We start from the raw sequence: 21246 nt of genomic DNA on the forward strand, positions 1-21246 counted from the left end.
ATCTCACCCTTTTCGAGATTCTTTGTTTCTTCTTTTATATTATAATTTAAAATCTTCCTTGTAGCTGTATGTTAGTCGCTCAGTTGTGTCTGACTCTTTGCGACCCCATGGACTGTAGGCTGCCAGGCTCCTCTGTCCATGGGATTCTACAAGCAAGAATACTGGAGTGGGTTGCCATGCCCTCTTCTTGTGTCTAGTTAACTGAATTTCCTTTTAGCAAAGATATCATTACAATCATCTATAGTTCTTTATAATTCTTTATTTCCCTTTACATTTCCACAGAGACTATAAACCTTGTGTCCCACACTTTATCTCCCACTTTTACATAGCTGTGCCACCTCAAAGGATGAGGAGTCTGCAGAATTAAGACAATGTGCTCTATGAAGAACAGATCTCTTTTCTACCTTCCAGGACCTTGAGATTCCCTGGGAATGTCACTGAACCTCTTTTCAAAGCCTAAACAGATCTTGCTCCAAAGTTTCTTTTTTCCCCCTAGGGCCAAAACACACAAGTGCACACACTCCAAGGACCAAGGAGGAACCATTTGCTGTAAGGAATGTGAGGATAACCCACCATACTAATTGGGGCTAGGATTCAGTTGGTCTTCCTTTGGCCACCAGCTCTGGCAAGGAAAGTTGAATAGTTTGAGCAATTGCAGCTTTGCATTCTTAACAAGCTAAATTTGCTGGGTTATAGAGCATATTTATTTATATTAGTTTGATTTATAACATTTAAATCATTACCCATAAGGTTTACAGGACTCCATTTATGCTTTTGCCTTGGATGCCTCAAATATTAAGGGCAGACCTGAAGGGCAAGCATCAATAATATTTATCTTAGTGTTCACCATACTATAAATGTTCAATAAATACCAGATGAATAAATGAAACAACCAACCAATAAATCATATAGCTATGAAAGTCTTTGCCTCAAAGATTTTGCAACCTAATGAGGGAGATAATATGTGGATTGCAAAATTCAAAGTGTTTTAGAATAAATGTTGTATGGAAAATAAGTTCTTTCTGAGATTAAACTAACCAGAATTATCAGGAAACAGGGTGAGATCTTTTAAATAAATTAAAAAAAGATGTTACTGGATGTTTTTCTCCTTAAGTAGTGGAATCTTGAATTTAATTGAAAATTTAACTTTAGAGAATTAGGTTTTCCTGCCTTCTTCAATAGAGAACACACACACTATATACACATACTGTATACAGTATACACACGGCAAATAGTCTACATATACTGTATACAGTATGCTGTTGTCGTTCAGTTGTTAAATCATATCTGGCTCTTTGCAACCCCATGGACTGCAGCACGCCAAGCTTCCCTAACCTTCACTATCTCCTGGAGTTTGCTGAAACTCATGTCCATTGAGTCGGTGATGCCACCCAACCATCTCATCCTCTGTTGTCCCCTTTTCCGCCTACCCCCAGTCTTTCCCAGCATCAGGTTCTTTTCCCTGAGTCAGCTCTTTGCATCGTGTGGCCAAAGTATTGGAGCTTCAGCATCAGTCTTTCCAATGAATATTCACACTGTATGAAGTACACACACACTGTAACCCTGAGGAAACAAATCCCTGTTGTGAACAATCTTTATTACTACTTAGTTTCTATTTGGATAATTTGAACAGTTTCTGATTTTCTCTTATTTACTTTATTGACATTATTAATATTTTTTCTTGGGCACTGTTTCTAACTTTCCATGACTTAGGATAGCTGATAAGAATTCTTCAATCATTTAGAACTAAAGAAGCCATTAGAGAAAATTTAGTTTAATTTCTGTGAATCTTAAAGAATGTGACCAAAGTCTAGCAAAACTTGGGAATAACTGGGGGTACGATTTAGGTTCTAGATTTTCTTCCACAGGTTGGGTTGGCAGAAAACTAGTAGATTTTTTCCCATATAGTAGTGGCATAATTTATGGAAAGAAATGAATCTAAGTCAATCACATTTCTCAAAAAGAGTGGCTGATCTTAAACCAAAAATGACAACAAATACTAAGAAATATTAGAAGTACATATTTTACAGTATGGTATCTTGATAGAAAATTTTAGATGTAGTGAAGCCAACTTGGGCTTCCCTGGTGGCTCAGTGGTTAAAGAATCCACCTGCAATGCAAGAGACATAGGTTCAATCCCTGGGTTGGGAAGATACCCTGGAGAAGAAAATGGTAACCCACTCCAGTAACCTGCCTGGGAAATCCTGGGAACAGAGGAGCCTGGTGGGCTACAATCCTTGGGGTTGCAAGAGAATCAGACAGAACTTAGCGACCAAACAACAACAAAGCCAACATATCAGGAGAAAATCGTCATTGTAAAGGTAGATTTTACTCACAGTTCTCAAGAAGGGGAGGAAGGTCATGCCAGGGGAAGGCCACCTGGGGAAGCTTTCAGGGTCCAGCAGGAGGCAGAGAAGAGGGGAAACGTGGACAAGAACTTTTAGTGTGGTTTCTGTGGTATAGAAAAGGAAAGATAAGATATGCAGACTTAGGAAATAATTTCAACAGACTTTGGGGTATGTGACTGCATCTAGTTTTCTAGTACCTGGTCCTGAGATGTTTAGGGCAGGTGGATAGTGACCTGGAGTATGAAGGTCCAATAAAGGATGTGGTTGGGTGTGGGCTCTGTATTTGTTGGTTTGTATTTGAAAAGCATATTTGAGAAGAGGTGGAAAGGCAGTGATGAGGGTGGCAAGAGGTCAAGGCAAGGTGACTCAGGCATATTACTGGGCTGCCCAGGAGGTACATTCAGGTTAAAGCATCAAGTTTACAAAGCCAGAAATGTTGTTAACACAGCACAGAAGAATATTTTGGGCTTATAATGAGATCTGAAATGTTAAGAGTATTGAGGAAGTGTTTTCATTGATCTGTCTATGATGACATCAGATCTTTCCCACAGAGTTTACAACTAATTCAAAATCTGTCAGTAAGAACAAGGTACATAAATTTTTCTTCCCAAGATGAAGTATAACTCACACACATTTAGACAAATTTCTTTTTCTTAAGTTTTTATCTTGCCAAAAACCTTTTTTAGCTATTATTTATTCACACCACAGCCAAGTCAAAAAATTGATATCACCTTCAAAATATCTTTAGTTATTTTGTGTGCTTAAGCTTTGATAAACTTTAGTAAGTTCAAAACTCTAATGCAGCCATCATACTATCTTATTTATATCTCTGTACTTCTTTATGTATTTATTAAAATATTAAATTTACATTAATATGCCATTCAAATTGACTACGGAAACTTTCAAAACAGTGTCAAAATCTCTGATTATTGAAAGATTAGAGGTGCATTCATCTTAATGCATTAAGTTTAGACCAAAGGAGTTGTCTTTACCTATTACTGTGTTAGATAACTTCTTAATGTCTTTAAAGTTCAAGAAAAGAATTATCATAAAAATTGTAATAGATGACTTTTATCTAAAAAATAAAGTGGGATTAAGATAAATTACAGTTTTGTGACCAAGGAAAATTTGCATGCAACAGAGGTTAATAATTGTATCCTTAAAATACATTTACTTAGCAAAGTAATTTTTATGATATTTTGAAGACAGAAAACTCTGAAAATGTACCTAATTATGTCAAGCATATGTTTTAATATATGAATAAATATTTTTAACAATTATAAGACTAGTTTCTGGAGAAGGCAATGACAACCCACTCCAGTACTCTTGCCTGAAAAATCCCAAGGATGGAGGGGTCTGGTAGGCTACAGGCCATGGGGTGGCTAAGAGTCGGACACGACTGAGCGACTTCACTTTCACTTTTCACTTTCATGCATTAGAGAAGGAAATGGCAACCCACTCCAGTGTTCTTGCCTGGAGAATCCAGGGACAGAGGAGTCTGGTGGGCTGCCGTCTATGGGGTCGCACAGAGTCAGACACGACTGAAGCGACCTAGCAGCAGCAGCATGAGACTAGTTTCAGATAATACATTTATTATTGTTTTACTGAATGTGCTAGACATTGGTGAATCTCAAGCCTGCAATAAGCCTGACAATATAGTCAAGGAGATTTCATGAATATTGTCCCAAAAGATGTTTTTTATAAGTTAAACTATTTTTTAGTACCTTGTTTATTGATAATATTCTTAAGTGGAAAGGCATTAGCATTCTGAGAAACCAAAATTGTGGTATAATTGTTTTTAAAAATGTCATTAGAGGGCACTATTGTATATTTCGTAGGAACTGAAAGCTTGAATGTATAGCCATGTTGAGAAAGTGTATGTTAGAGCACTGTTTTTCTAGTTATTCTGACATATTGGCTTAAACAGAGACCATAAATCTTTGTCATTTGTTGAAGAGAGAGTGAGGGAGCGAGGAAGGAAGGAAAGAAAACAGAAAGAAAGAAAGAAAGGGAAATAGAAAAAGCAAGATCATGGAATATATTACTCTTTAAAAATGAACAAAAAAGGAAAAATTGGGGATATAATTTCAAACTATAAGCTTTAAAAATACTAAGATAATGAAGAAAATAAACTTAAGCCAGAGAAGGAAAACATCCACAAAGCTCGTCTTTTTTTTTCCTAGTTATTTGCTTCGTTTAGATCAGAATCAGAATGCTTAAGGCTTAATGAAACAGCAGTAAGATGATCTATTTGAATATCATAGACAGCACAATCTTATAAAGGAAACACGATAGTGCTTCCTGACAAAAATATTAACTTACTTCTTCAGTGAGGTCATATTTATACATTTACTTGGTACTACACTGTGTAAAGAGGGATGGCAAATTAAACAGCTCTTGGTCCTGTTCTCAAAGTATACATTGTTTTTCTGCTTGTTTGCTTAAGATTATTAGCCAAAACAAATATAGTAAAGCAGTAGGTTAGCGATTATAATTTTCTCTAGTAACTAAATGCTTCCATGATGGGAATGATCCTTAAGTCTCTGTTAACTAGTATTTCTGTTAAATAGAACTGGAAACTAGAAAACTCTTGCAGGTATTTAGGAAAACCACTGCCTTTTCTCTCTTTCATACCAATAGCTTATGAATAGAGCACACTGAAACACATATCTGTAATACAACTGAGATTATTAAGTATACTTACGAAAAAGAAAAATATGAATCTTTAATATTTCACCATAGAGACATTATCTACATGGTTCACCTAAAAAATAATTTGCCCACACACCTTTCACCTCCTAGTTTATCACTTTGCCTCTGTGTGCAGATGTGGGTGTACTTCTCAATATCTAATTATTCCTCGTCATATGCAATTTGATGTGTGCTTTCTGTGATCTGAAAGTTTTTTGTTTCACTTTCCCCTTAGGAGTATTTTCTGGTTTTAGAAGTGTTAGCTTTTTACTTCACATTCTTTTATTTGGTTGATCAGCAAATTCTTGAAATTTTGCTACTGCCTACTGAGGAAGATTTGTTTAATACTTTTAGTTATGTTGTCTGATCATTGGCAGCAGCACGGATTTCTCCGCTGCAGTTGAATAAATGATCTGGACTAGAAAGAATGTCCTTTACACGTACTGAATGCAACTATTACCTATTGGAGTGGTTTTACTGAAGCACTCACTTGATTGCCTCTGGTCACTGTGCCATATTGGCATTCTAAAACTCTTTGCAAGGGACTTTGGAAGAAAGCAGAACAGAAAGTTACTGTTTTTGTACATCCAGAAAATCTGATTTTCTAGCCAGATTGTTAAGACATTAATAAACAAAAGCATTTTGTGGAAATATAGATATATGTTACAATATGCACATATAATATAAACATATTTTTTGTATTAAGTCCTTTGTGGAAATACACACACACACACACATTTGTGTATCTGGGAGTATATGAAGAAAATAGGTTTTTCTCTTTTTTGGATAGAAAGATTAATGATTATTTTTACTTTCTTCTTTGTACTTTTTCTATATCTTTAAAAACTTTCACATTAAACATTTATTTTTGCAATCAGAAAAACAACAAAAATATTTAAGGTAAATTATCAAAGTCACTCATTTCACTGACATGAGGGTCATTAATGGGAAATGAGTACAAGTAAACTGTAAGTAAACTGTATAAAACCATAATTTTGTTTTTGATTGAAAATTCTGACTTGTTAATTTCTGAGTTTCTGAGCCCAACCAATTTACATGATTGGTATAACTGCTTTGGTGGTGATGTGGACTCTGTTTGGATTTTTAAGTAAAGATGGTTTGAGTGTTAATTATTTTTTGAGTATATCATCAGTGTATTTCATCCTTTTTTCCAAAGAAAGTCCTTAAAGACAAAGGTCATCCTTTACTCCTCTATTGAATGTGATTTCTGTTATAAAATATCTATAGAAAACAAGGTCAGCAAAAGACATATTTCCTGAAAGTGTTTTTAAGCAAATAAATTATAGTTCCAATCATGGCCAAGGCTGCCTTGTTAGCATTTGATTTAATGCTTCAATAATTTTTCCATGGCAATGTGCTTCAAAGGAGGTAAGTCCTAATAGAAGCTGCACATTTGCACTTAATGTGTTGTTAAACTGATATAGAAAAGCAATATTGATGTAATATTTCTCATTCATGCATTCTCTCTCAACAGAAAGTTTATAATAAATTAAAAGTGAGCTGACATGCAAAGACTAAGTAATATAATATTAATTGTGAATTCCTTAACTTGCCAAAACCAATTGTTGTTTCATTGTGAGTAACATTTTTTCAGTGTTTATTTCAAAATTAGTTAAATTCACCTTCCCACAAAAGGTTCATACTTCTTTTCTTTATAGAAAACATTAAATTCTCTAGTCTCGCTTTTTAAATGAGTACAATTAAAGTCTTCATCAGAAGAAATGAAATCTGCATAAACACACATGCCTTAATAGCCTTTGGTACTGAAATAGAAATTACTCTTCTTCTTGATGTACCAACTCTCTTGCACAATTATTACTTTGCTCTAATGTCTTTATAACTGCATGTTTGTTATTCATCTTTTGTTAAAGTTCATTTTGTTTGTGAACAATGCATTTTAGTACGATCCAATAATTTATTTTGAATTTGTGTTAATTATGGGAACTTAATTCTCACATATTTATTGAGGTTGGAGAATTTGAACAATAAATTCAGTCAAATTGATGTGACTTAAAGTAAATGAAATGTGGCACTGCTAGAAAAACCATGTACATTTTTTTCAATCTTCATTCAATGGTAAATTATTTGTTTCACATCACCTTTATTGGAATTTATTATTTCTTTGAAATTGTGGTGAAGGGTAAGAAATATTGAATGTATTCTCACTTAGAGAATCTCTCTCCATATTTAAAATTAAAAAACATAACTCATTTTTGTTCATGAAAATATAAGTAGCTAACCATTCCTTTGATAAAATGGTCTCTTAGAATTAGCACCACTCACCCCTCACACCCTAGGATGGAGACATTGGCCTGTTAATTTTAATTAAAAAGAAATAATATCCTATACCTCTTTTATTTTGCATAAAAATTAGCACATTGGGTAGGCTCTTACAGTAAACAATAAAGGTCAAGCCCAGAGTGAGAAAAATACTAAAAAGCAAATAGTGTCATTTTTATACTTCACCCATATTGCTTCCCATTCCTCCTTAGGTCCCAGGTAGACTACTTTTGACAGGACAAGTTATAATCTGTTTTAAAAACCTCAAGATGTTATGTTGACTTGTTTTGATAGAATGGGAGTATCTGTGAGATTACAACCTAAGTTCTCATCAAATAGGGGCACTGATCTCTATCATAAAAGTGTGTGTGTGGGAGTGTTTTCATGAGAAAATGTGCAAGATCTAGTAAGTAAGAAAAAGGATGTTTTTCAAGACAATATAGAATAATCTCACTCATTTTAAACTGGGACTTTAGCCTAGCCAAGTTGACCCATCCAAAAACCATCACATATGCACCCTCCCCCTGCCCTCTTTTTACACACACTACATTTATAAATGTAATTCTTTGGGGCTCAAGTTAACCTACCTATTTACAAGTAACATATAAAAGCAACTACTGAATCTAAAATTCCAGAGGTTAGTGGTACATGTGGTAGATGAGAGGCTCTCGTTTACCTTTCATTTAGACGTTAGGACAGGTCCCTCATTGATGTATTCAAAGAGAGTGATTATCCAAACAGCATTTAACATGGAAAGCAAAAATGTTCTAAGAAAAAATATTCCAAAGCTAAATATCATTAAAAACTATTAACAAAAGTTATAAAAGAGTGTGACACAGCAGGCAATTCTCCTCTCCTATCAACACTAAGAATCCAAGCCCTTGAATAATATGTAGATGCTTTATACTTTTCAATTGATAGGGAAAATTTGGTAATGCATCTGATGAGATTATGACTCTTTGCAACCCCACTGACTGTAGCCCCTCGGGCTCCTCTGTCCATGGAAGTCTCCAGGCAAGGACACTGGAGTGGATTGCCATTCCCTTCTCCAGATGACCTTCTTGACCCAGGGATTGAACCCAGGTCTCCTGCATTACAGGCAGATTCTTTACTATCTGAGCTATACAGAAGTCCTCACATTTAAGGAAATATCAGATAACCTTATTTTTCCCTGTAACCGAAAAATTTTTCTCGAGTGATTCATTATCATTTGCAGTTACATAGCTATTCAATCACTGACTTGGAAGAAACAAATCTATCATGACCTATATTTTGTTAACTAGTCAAAAGCCTTCAGAAGTTGAAACAGAACTTGACCCTGAAGTCAAGGTTTGGCTTGATGAACATTTCTAGGTGGACCAGGCCATTTTGAACAGCATAATTTAAGATTGGGAATTTTGTTCTTTCCCACTTCAACAGTCTTTTCTATTAGTAACATAATCATTCAAAATAATTTTAAATGAATTTAGCATATTAAATTCTGCTTTCCACTCCTAGATAAATAGCTTCTATTAAGAAGATGTGGTTTTATTGTAACAAAATAGAGTAAGTTCAGAGCTTATTGGTATAGAATTCTTTGGCTTAAGGGCAAAGTAAACTGTGCTAGTCCAAAATCACGTATTTATTAGATGTATTTTTAAATGAGTGGCTTATAGTCACTAATTCGCAAAACCAGGTGCTATCAATTTTTTTTTTGACTGATTTTATAGAACTTTTCAAAGTGCCTATTCAATTAGGGGTTTCATCAGTATGTTATTGGGAGTTTTTATTTAATTTAGTCCAAAGAACAAATATTTTTAAAGCCAAAATCATTGTGACTATAACCACTTTGAGGCTGCAATAGTTTCTGTGATTGCACAGTAGAAAGACCCACAAGGGTAAAACTCTTGACTCTGCCAACAGTCACCATTTAAGGAAGTGCCCTTTCAAGCAGGTAAGAGTCTGAATTAAGTGATTTAGTTTTAATGAGTATGTCAATCCTACATTCTACTTGGTTGATTTTTCAAGTTCCTAGATCTGCCATTAGCAGACACATAGTGGACCTGTAATCTAAACTATTTGCAGGCAATATAACTGCCACTTTTATTGCCTCTCAAATCTCTCCAAATGCTTTTTTTCAGTAGAAACAATTTAGAATATTTTCTGAGAAGCAAATCAGCATCCATTTTTCTATATACTCCTTTGTTCTCTATGATGCATTTGCTCTTACCTACAACACAATTGCAAGAACCTAATCTCTCTCCAGTATTCTTGCCTGGAGAATCCCAGGGACCGTGGAGCCTGTGGGCTGCCACCTATGGGGTCACACAGAGTCGGACACGACTGAAGCAACTTAGCAGCAGCAGCAGCAATCTCTTGAGAGGTCTTCATGTGATTGGGGTGGGAGGACTGAAGAATGTCTAGTCCAATTTAGGTTGCCATCAGAAAATACCACAGCCGATGTCTTATAACTTTTCATACTTTTCACACTTCTGGAGGCCGCGAAGTCTGAGATTAAAGTGTTCCCAATTTCAATGTTTGGTGAGAGCCTGCTTTTTGTTTCATGGGTGTCTTTTCTTATGGCAGACACACGAGGAAGCTCCGTGGGGTTTCTTTTATAAAGTCATTAATCCCATTCATGGGCTTCTCTGGGCTCAGCGGGTAAAGAATCCACCTGCAGTGCAGGAAACCTGGGTTCGATCCCTGGGTTGGGAAGATCCACGGAAGAAGGGAAAGGCTGCCCACTCCAGTATTCTGGCCTGGAGAATTCCATGGACTGTACAGTTCATGGGGTCACAAAGAGTCAGACACGATGAGTGACTTTCACTTTCAGTCGGATTCCTGAGAGCTTAATCCTCATGACCTAACCACTTCCCAAAGTGACTAATAATGGTATTAGAATTTCAACTTATAAATTTTGGGGTGGGGGGAGGGGGAACAAACATTCAATCTATAGCAGAATGGAAATTAAAACAAAAACACAAGACTGGCCAACTATCTGATCAGCATCCATGCAGCATCTGGCACACACAACCATTCTGGTGGATGCCCAGAAGAGAGAGAAAAGCAGATGTTCTTGCTCCTGTTGGCCACCTCTGCTGATTTCTTAGACACACGTGTATACATTAGGTACCTCTGTCTCTCTGCAGACACCAGTGCCTCCCATTCAGCACTGCTGTGTCCCTCCCAGTTTTCTCATCTCTTGCCTGAATTAAAGCAAAGGAGCTTCTCAGGTGCAGAAACTGTGAAATGATTTTGCAATTATGCATTGTTTTCTTCTTTTGTGTTACTCTTTTCTGGAGACATTCCCAAATGAAACTTTGCTCCAATGCACTGCAGAATTTTTCCTCATTTTTTTTGCAGCCCTGTTTGCAACCAAGAATTAACAGATTTTATTTCCCGGCCTCAAACATAGCCTAGTAGTAGTTGGGTGCAGGATAGCAACATGCTCTATTCAGAAATACAATTACCCAGAGATAATGAACTTTTATTAGTTGCCCACACAATTGTGTTTCTCATGATCTTTTATCACGGCACAATAATGTTAAAACTCCTTATTTCTTCAAGCATATACAATGTGATGTCTCTGCCCCCTTCAAATTGTCAGACCTCTTCGACATGCCTCATGGACATAGTTTTAGGCTCAAACTGGTTCTCAAACTATGCAAGATTTTTATTCCTTAATCAGGTGAGAACAGCAGGGAACTTACTTATTAGAACTTAAGATATTGTTTCTCAATCATTAGCTTTCCTCTCTGGATCCACCCACCTCGTGTCTCTTTACAAAACGTGAAACTCAAAATTTAACAAATAAACTTGCTGTTGGGCCCCTTGTAGAGTTGCATTTGAACTTTTCTTTTTGTCTGCCATACCACTCTGTTCTCTTTTATCCCCAGGAATATCTGGGGACAGAGTGGAGAGTGGTATTTCTTACTTCAACATCCAAACATAAACAACAACGCTTCTTCTAAACACATTCAATTATGTAAAGTTTAATGGAACACCTGACTTTTGTAATTGATCATTTCCCTGTTTTGCTAGGAATGTTAACACAGATCTTTTACCTTATGTTCCACATCTCCTTATTCCTCTTTCCTCTTTTTATTTCATTGTCATTTGTCTTAGTTGGCTCAGGCTGCAATAACAAAATACCACAGACTGTGTAAGTTAAAGAAGAGACATCCATTTTTCACATTAAAGAAGAGACATCCATTTCTCGCAGTCTGGAAGCTGGGAATTCCAAGGCATGTTTGTCCCTAGTGAGGGCTGTCTTCCTAGCTTGCAAGCAACTGCCCTCTTGCTCTGTGCTCACACAGCCTTTCCTCATGCACACACACGGGCAGAGAGTGGGACCTTCCTTTCCTCCTCGTTTACAAGGCCACCAATCCCATCATGCAGTCCCCCCACCCTCATGGCCTCATCTAAAACTAAACTGAGAAGACAAACATTCAGCTCATACCATGACTATTGTGGAAAGTCAAGGAAAGCACATGGTGTGGTGGCCTTGGGTACCTCCTAAAGACAAAGGGTCTTAGCAGAAGACATACTTTTTCACATCTGGAGTGTGTGTCCAGAAATAATGTGATACAGCCAACTATAATATCTATGTTCTTCTCACATGTGTGCATGCCATGCTTCATTGCACACATTAACAAAAGATTCTTTGGGTAGTTCTACTTTTGCTGTAGGTATTCCCTCTATAGCAGTCTTAAGAGCTAACAGATGACTTTCTTAAGAACATTTTTATCACAAAATCTACCTAGTTCCTTCTAGCTCCCAACTCACTCAACCCTTTCTATTCCTCACTCTAGGCCAATTCATCCTGGATGCTTTTGAAAGGAAGGGTGTCTTCCTTGTGACCACCTTTCGAGTACTGGCAGGCTGTGGTCCAGGATCTCTTTTAAGTCTATCCTCCAGTCACATGGGAGAGTTTGCTTTATATTATCTGGTCACTCCTTCTGCATAAACAACATCAATAGATTAGGAGATAATCTGGATGTATTATTCAGAAATCCATTAGGCAATCATGGGCCTGTTGGAAGTTTGGGTGTACTTTTATTCTACAACATAAAATATTTATATCTACTAGTAATATCAATAGTTTTGTTTGTTTTGTTGTTTTATATGGCTTGTTTCATTTTAAACTAAAATAGAGCAGAATGTAGGAAAAAGGTATGCATGGCAAAATAATAATTAAAATGATTTTATAAATGCAGAGAAGAATATTCCAAATACAATTGGCATAAATGAGTTTAAAAAGGAATCTTTTTCAAACCTAATCTTGATTTTAAATGGACATATGTTAAATAAGAAAATATAAAATACAATAATATTTTTAAACACAGAACATCTCTACATAAAAAATAATTTGATGTGAACAACAAACATAGGAGGGTATACTGAAGTGACCATATCATTTACTATTAGTATCCTCATATTTAAAAATACATAATTTTTAAAAAATAATATATTTTAAAAATAAATAGATTGAGCTTCTGAGTTGGAATTTTAAAAATATTTTAAAATTGCCAACATCTGTGAGTTTGAAGCTTGTCTTAATGGGCAGCTAAGGAAAGTAGATACTTTTTACAGTACATTTTTCCATCTATAAGACTGAAATTACCTCTTGTGGGGTACCAAATTGAAGGTACATATATATAAAAGCATGACATTCTTGATGACTATAAGAGCTTTCCTTTTACTTTCCTTGCAGGAATTCTCTAATAATTTGATTTAAATCTTCCTCCAAGCAGAGAATGCTGTCTAATTTTCTGTACTGTAGCTCAGAACAGAATTTATGTTTTAAATGAATCATTCTCCTTTGTAGAGAGAGATATATGGCCTCTGAACCCCAAATTACAAAAACTCATTCTCGGTAATTAAAAGATAAAAATAAGCCTGACAGCATAAGCCTCTTAAATTTATTTATATATTCACAGTATCTTTCACAGAGTTTCAGGCACAAATTTCCCATCTCTACCAAATTTTTAACAATGATGTGGCCTACTTTAAATTTCATCTTTGCAAATACTTGTAATTTACTCTGATAGTATAGTAGCATGCATTTATGTGGAACATCTTCATAGTAAAAATAAGTCTCTTTCTGGAAAGTTTACTTAAAAAGAAGACATTGGCATATATATAGACAACTAGCATAACACAAGTCAGGTACTTTTCTTTCTTACACTAGGAATTTTTAAGCATGCACACACACACACACACACACACACACACACACACTGCTTGGGTATACACACAAGGTTCAAGGAAAAGTAGAAAAAGGCACTATATTTAAATGAGTGTTAACACTAGAGAAGGACAGCTGGAGAAAAACTTTTATACAGATTACATTTTGTCATATTACTTATATTAATGTTTCCCCTAGTGTTTGCCAATCAATTATCTGTAAAGTGATCTGAAAGGAGGCTGGATCCTCTTAGCAGAAAGCACATATTCCTCATCATTTTGTAACTCACCAAATGTATTTAACCACTGGAATAATATTTGATGATAATAATGTGAATTAGTTAGGAGAGAGATCCAACAGAAGGGAGAGTTATTCCCAGGGTATGATTCAAGTCTTTAGACAAATGGCACCACATTCCCAAATCATTAGCAAATTTACCTAGTGACATGGGCAAATTAGAAGACATATTAAAATGTGTGTAGGAAATCATCCAAGCAAAATGAAATCACAAGGACAATACTCTTATATAACAAGGTTTCTGTCTTTATCTCTGTGTGATTAAGTAGTGCTAATTAGGAAGTGTATATGAGGATAGAATCATGTATTAATTTATATTATTGTTTCAGTGATTCAAAGATACTACAATGTATTTCTGTAAGTACTAGAAATAATTAAAGCTCTTCCAGGTACCTTATCTCACTTGTTATTTACAAAACTTCTACACTTTATCCAAGTCATATAGGTTTTATGTATGCAGCACTTCCTCTGTTAGGAACTTTCTTAAGAGACTCACAGATAGTAACTCACTTAATTCTTGTAACAACACACAAACTATATTCTACTACTATTTCTGTTTGCTGATGATAAATATGAGTTCAACTAACTTTTCTTAAATCACAAACCCAAAGACTAGCAGAGTCAGGATTCACATTCAAGATATTTGCCTTCAAAGTCTGTATGTGTATGTTTTAATCAAGGGTTCCTATTTTAGTGCATTCATTTTTAATGATATAACTGATAATACTTGTATATCTATCATTTAATTATTTATTTTCTAATGTGCATATCTGCTTTACTTTTTCTTTCCTTTGTCTTTTGGGGTTAATAAATTTTTCTTATATTGACTTGTTTTTAATACTTCTTATTCTTTTAACCTAGATTTTAACCTAGAAATAATCAAATTCACCTTCACTTATTGAAGTCTAATGTAAATTATTACTTTCATAATTTATCTGATACTGTTAGAAATGTAACTTTTTCCATACTAATATTTATGTCATTTTCTTTGTTCACTCTTGCTTTCTCATAAGTGAATGGCTGCATTTACAAAGGGCCATATAAATGATGATGATATCTTTGTGTTAATGGCTAATGGAATATGTACTGTTGTTTCCTGTTTTATGTAAAAATTTCTATCATAGAAATCTTAGGATACAGATATGTAGATTTTCAGAGATTAACATTGCTTACTTTCAATATTTTGTTTGTGCTTATGCTATTTTTCTTATGCTGCTATAATCATTGTAAACATGTTATCATCTAATAAATTATTATATCAAAATCCTGAAGTTTGCCTTGCACCGTATGCAAACACAAGAAGATAAAAGCATATATAATCATCTTCTTGTGAGATATTTTATTAAAAAAGCTTTCCTAAAATTTTAAATTTAATTTAAAACACTCTTTTAGAACTAAAGTATGTATCATCAAAATAAAAGCACATACATACTTAATTTATTATGTATTTAATTATTTGGGAAATGATCACTTCCATAAATGATTGTAATAAAATGATACAACAAATCATTAAAATAGAGCTTAGGTAATATGAGGGAAATAATGTTGGTGATAGTTCTATACTGAAGGAAACTACTGCAATTATACTGTGAACTTTCTGCCAGTAAATACACGTACTTTCCAAAATTGTAGATGACATAAAGCTAGGAGAAATTGTTAGCATCTGGGCAAAATAGTCAGAATCTAAAACAGTCTCTTGAATACTGGGTCAAATCTTCAGGATTAAATTTAACATAGAAAAACTGTAGGTCTTAAACTTGGGAATCCAAAAAGAAGCCATATTTTCTTTAGAATGCAGTTGGTTTCTGGTTCAATTTAAGTCAATTAATAAGTTACTCCCCCCCCCCCAAGATAATGCAAGTTTAAAATACATTTTGGGCTTTATTTATAGGAATGGAGCATCTTGATGGGACTTCCCTGGTGGCTCAGATGGTAAAGAATCTGCCTTGATCAATTAATGTGATAGTATCACTTTGCAGTTGTCGATCGATCCTTCATGCTGGTTTCAGGACGCTAAAAAAGTGGGACATATTTCAGCAGAGCAACTGTGAGACTGTGTTGACTTGAAACTGTCATATTAGGAACAGAGGAATAGTAGAAATAATAATTTCCCTTGACTTTATACCACTCATAGCCTCACGCCTCCTTCTCACACAGCATCCAAATGCAGTGCTCAGCTGTGTTAGAAGTGATCACCCCTGACACCCTGGCTTACTCCTGATCTCTTCCCAGTCCTTATCCAGTTCTAACTCTTGGCTTAAACAAAGGCATTCCTGACCCTTTTTTTTTTTTTTTTTTTTGGTGTACAGGCTTTCTCGTTCTCAGGATATGCTTTTCTGGGTCTTCTTGCTTCAACTATCAGGGATAGAATCCTGCTCTTAGTGGGCCTCACATGACCCTATTTCCCTGAAAGGTGCAAATCTGAATAAGGTGCCAGAAGTATCCCCTCTGCAGGTAAACCTGCGGCAGGAGGCAGAAGGTAGATGGAGGGAGGAGAGCTCTGGGTAAAGAGCTGATGTCCTGACAGCAGCAACCACCTGAAGTTAGAGGGAACCTTGTCACGAATTAGCGCTTCTTCCTTTTGCTACGGCTATTTCAGCCGAAGTTTGTTCTCCCATTTGGGGAACTCTTGAAGTAAATATTTAAAAAATGAGACCATAAATGATAAAGTCTTTTCTTTTTTAAAACTTCAGAGTATGCGAGCATATGGAACTTTTTAGAAAGAATCATATGTAACAAATATTATGCTGGTCACCATTGAGGGTCAGAAAATAGAGCTAAAAGCTTCCACATAATGTGACATGATCATGAGCTATATTTGGTCAGTTAAGTCAAGCAATGGAAATTAGTGAAAATTAGTCTGATAATCAAGAGAAGGGACATATTTACTCAGATAACTGAAACAAAGTGTATTGTTATACACTTGATAAATATGAATCACCCAGATTTATTTTTCACTCATTTCTCTGCTTTAAAATAACTTCATCTTTAACTTTGAAAGTTTTTATATTTATTCATTTATTCTAGGCAGGAATTAATAACACCTTCTCTCAGAAGTGGATTGTTAAAACTAGTGAAATTAGCCATTGAAACAATACAATTTGAAGTATCAAAGCAAGCGAATCTATTAAGATGTAGACTTAAAGATGTATAAATATTTGTTATATAATGTGACCGTGAAACTATTTTTTCTATTTTATCAACTGTACTAAGAAATCCCTTAACAAGTTAGGATAATAAACAATATTGAAATAAAAGCTACAGTAAAGTAAAAAAAAGTATGTTATAAAGTATAAGGTTTAAAGCACAAATTATGTAGAATTATAAAACAAAATCATGAGGAATGGGTTTCTTGAAATTTCTTTAATCCTGTATCAAAGGTTGATTTTTGAACAACACATTTAGATATTTGTTGCATATATATATATGTATATATAGATATTCATTTTATAAGCTAATACTTACCAGGTTATTAAAAACAAACTTTTTTCTAAAGTGTGTGTTTTTCAGGTTATGGATTTTCACTCTTTCAAAAGCTAAAAAAAGCAATTAATGCCAGGATGTCAGACTATCTCTGACTTTAACAATATTGAATACACATAACAATACACTATTTTGACATGCACATGTTTAACTGCACTGATTTTAAAAAGAAAAAGTGAGTAGAATGCTTACTTGTGACAGAGCAGAGATTGCCCTCAGTATGCATATATAGAGCATTTATACCACACTGGAGAAAGCATAGCCTTGTCATGGGGCTGAAGTCTCCTCCTATTCTTCTCAAAAGTGAGGGTTTATACCCTGAAAATGAAAATCTGGCTCTATTTATCATTTTTGTTGCTTTTAAATTTACAACTAAACCTGTTATATTAGCCCTATCCTGTTAGTCTGCCTACAGGGCAGAGCAATTGTCTTCTAGACAATGAAACAGATATTCTTTCTTTGGTAGAACTTAGCAGCTTAGATTTATTTCTTAATTTAACATGTATTAAATGCCTTAGAATTCAAGCACTGTGCTAGCACCTGAGAAGATAATAGGGACCGTGATGGTCAAGTGTCCAGATATTTGGCCAAATATTCTGGATATTTCTTTGAGGATGCTTTTGAATGAGACGTTTAAATCAGTGGACTTTGAGTAAAGCAGATTGGGCTGCATAATGAGGGTGGGACTCACCCAATCAGCTGAAGGCCTTAAGAGAAAAAATGCTGACCTCCTGAGAGTAAGAAGCGATTTTCCATTTTTAAGACTTTATCTGCAACAACGGTTCTTTCTGGCTTGTCAGCAGACTGCTTTTGGACCCAAACTGTAACTTTTTCCGGAGTTTCCAGTCTTCCAGCCTCCTCCATTAGATTGTGGACTTGCCAAGTCACCACACTCATGTGATCCAATTCCTTAAAATAAATATCTTTATATATTTGTGTCAATTTATGTAGGTATTTTTTTATATAAATACACACATATAAAATCGTATGATTTGGTTTCTTAAATTAAATCTCCTTATGTATCTGCATTTATACAGATATAATCATGTGATTAAATTCCTTGAAATATACATTTTTATATATTTATATTTATACACACACATATACATATAGAGAGAGAGCAAGAGAGAGACATAGATCAATAGACACCTCTGTAGACAGACTGTTTTAGAGATAGATATACAGATGCAAAAATATGCAAGGATTTATTTTAAGGAATTAGATCATGTGATTGTGATCCACATCATGTAATTGTGGACATACCTATATCCATCTCTATACCATATCTATAGTTATATCTGTGTCTCTGGAGAACTCTGACTAATATAGTTACCAAGACATATTACCAGGCCTTAAGCAGGCAGGGAGAATGATTTATGGAGGTACACATATCTGCATAAACTGATGGTGTTGCTGAAGAGAAGCTACTAAAGCTTTGCCTTAAAATCTACATTTACGACTGTAGTAGGTGGAGATGGAATGCACTACTTGGATTCTTGCAAGACAAGAATGGAAACATGCATAAGGGGAAAGAGGGGTAACAACACAGCCTGAAGAATAATTAACAGTTGTTTTGCTGGAAAATTCAAAGCAGATGAGAGACAAGTAATGAACCAAAGGTAATGGACCCTTCAGCCAGCTGAACAGCCAACACTTTTTCTTAAACATACACGTGAGTCAGACAGAATGACTCCATTTAAAACAACTGCCCAAATAAAAGATATTCCCTTCTTTTCAAGTCAGGTCTCAAAAGTTTAGATCGTGTCTCTGGATCCTTTGTTATCGATGTTTGATTGTGCTTCCATGTCCACTGCCCTCATGCATTTTGATTGGTCCTAGCACATCTAAGAGTGATATGGGTATGGGTAACTGTGTACTGATTTTTAATTTCATTGCTAACGTTTTATTTAGTTGCCCTTCTTTCCCGAATACTGTTTATATGCCAAGTCTTTTGTAATATGACTAGAAAGATGCTAAGCCATGGTCCTGATCGTCCATGTCTCTAAGAATATAGTAATGCTTAAGTCTGAAGAGTGGACTAGAAAACAGTACAAACATGATTATTAGGACTCAGGAGATTTCTATGTCAATATTCTGTCTGAGATGATTTACAGACTGAACATCTTGCACTAATGATAGAGCTAATTATATTTTACTAAACAGAATGAAATATTTCAAAATGAAAGTATTAAAATCACTACAATGTAAAAATCAATAGCCTGCCATACAAGGAAAAATGCTATTAAATAGGATTTCCATTTTAAATATAAATACTGGAGATGGATCTATACGGTAGTATGATTTATCATAGATAAACAGCAAGAACAGGTAGATTTCAGAATAATTCTGTAAGTAATGTCACAGAATCACCTTCCTGAGCTGACTAATTAGCTCATTAAAACATTCCACCCCACTGAAAAGCAGTTTTTCTTGACGACTGTCAGCTCTGTGATTGAATGACATGCAAAATCTCTTGGTATTTTATGGATATGTGATCCTTGGCATTCAATAATGAAACTGCTCTTCTATGTTTGTAGAAGAAGAGCATTCAATTTTCATGGAAATGTCAGAAAGATTATATTGTTTTCTTCTATTTATTTTTATTGTTTTGGTCTGGGATATATTAGAAAGCCTGTCAATGGTGTCCTTTGCAGTTACTTCAAAAGCTATAAAACTACTGGTACAACCTGAAAATGGTGATTTATTGTTGCACCCAAAAGATAGGAATCTTTTAAAATAAGAAATAATGTGAGATTCATAAATTTCCAGTTGAAGATAACACATTTCAAGTTTTGGATTTATTTCTATTTATTTTATGTTAATTTCCCCAAACCTCTAATAAAATTTTATATGGTGAGCTCACTGTATATAAAAAGGCAGAATAGGTTCTCTGCAACAATTATATAGGCACATAATAGGAATTCAAGAAATGATTAATTATAAAATGAATAAATGAAACGATTAATATATCTGGAGGTTTCCTTTGCCTAAATTGCTCTGACTTCTCTCCAATTGTTCTAAATGCTTCTTTATGAAATAATTTCTTAAACCTCAACTCGATTCATTTCTATCTCACTTTAATCAATATTACACTATTTACCACTCTACTGTGTTTAATTTTGGCAAATACTAACCCAGAGGTCTTAACATTGATGGGTTCTAATATATATTATTGCATGGGAGTTTATTTAACATTATAGACAGGAAAGTGGAAAGTAAAAGAAGCAGCACACTCAAAGGAAAAAGAAAAAAGAGTAGGAATGAACTATTGAACTTCAGCTAAAATGAAGGGAAGCTCATCAATTATGTATCCATTTATGCATATATTCAACTCTAAATGTGAACCTATCAGATACTAGATTACACAGGGAAGGTAATGATGAATAAATACTACGGCAGGTGTTAGCAAAATTTAAAAGCATAGCATACGTGTTATAAAGAAGGGTCATATAAGCCAGTTTGTTGGATTAGAAATCTCCACATTGTGCCTTAATTTTCTGACAAGTTATCTGCTCTCCTGTTAATTACTGAAGCTCAGGAGGCTTACATTTTTGATTGTTCATTTGGAGGAGCCCCATCCAAGTCCCAGGGAAGAGACTTAGCAACGAGATGTCATACTTTTGTAAAATTTTAAAAAGCAAGATAGTTCTGTATTCTCTTGCTTAAACAGGATCCCCTCACCCCTGCAAATGTACAAGCTTTAGGACCCTATAAAATTAGTATCTTCCCTGCTCTTGTTGCAACAAATCTTGGGCATTTTTGAAACGTGCAATCCATTCACTCACCCTCTTTGTACTGCACATCGTAGCTCACTGTTCTGAAGTCCTCACTATTTCCATGTCCAGCTTGGATTCCACACATTCTCTATAATCACTCCCCTGCCAATATCACTAAATTTGTTCCTCTCCTCAAAAGTATAAGCTTTGAGAAAATGCCTAACTTGGTGCATTCAAGCACTTG

This window comes from Odocoileus virginianus, chromosome 9, assembly GCF_023699985.2.
Source record: "Odocoileus virginianus isolate 20LAN1187 ecotype Illinois chromosome 9, Ovbor_1.2, whole genome shotgun sequence".
NCBI lineage: Eukaryota > Metazoa > Chordata > Mammalia > Artiodactyla > Cervidae > Odocoileus > Odocoileus virginianus.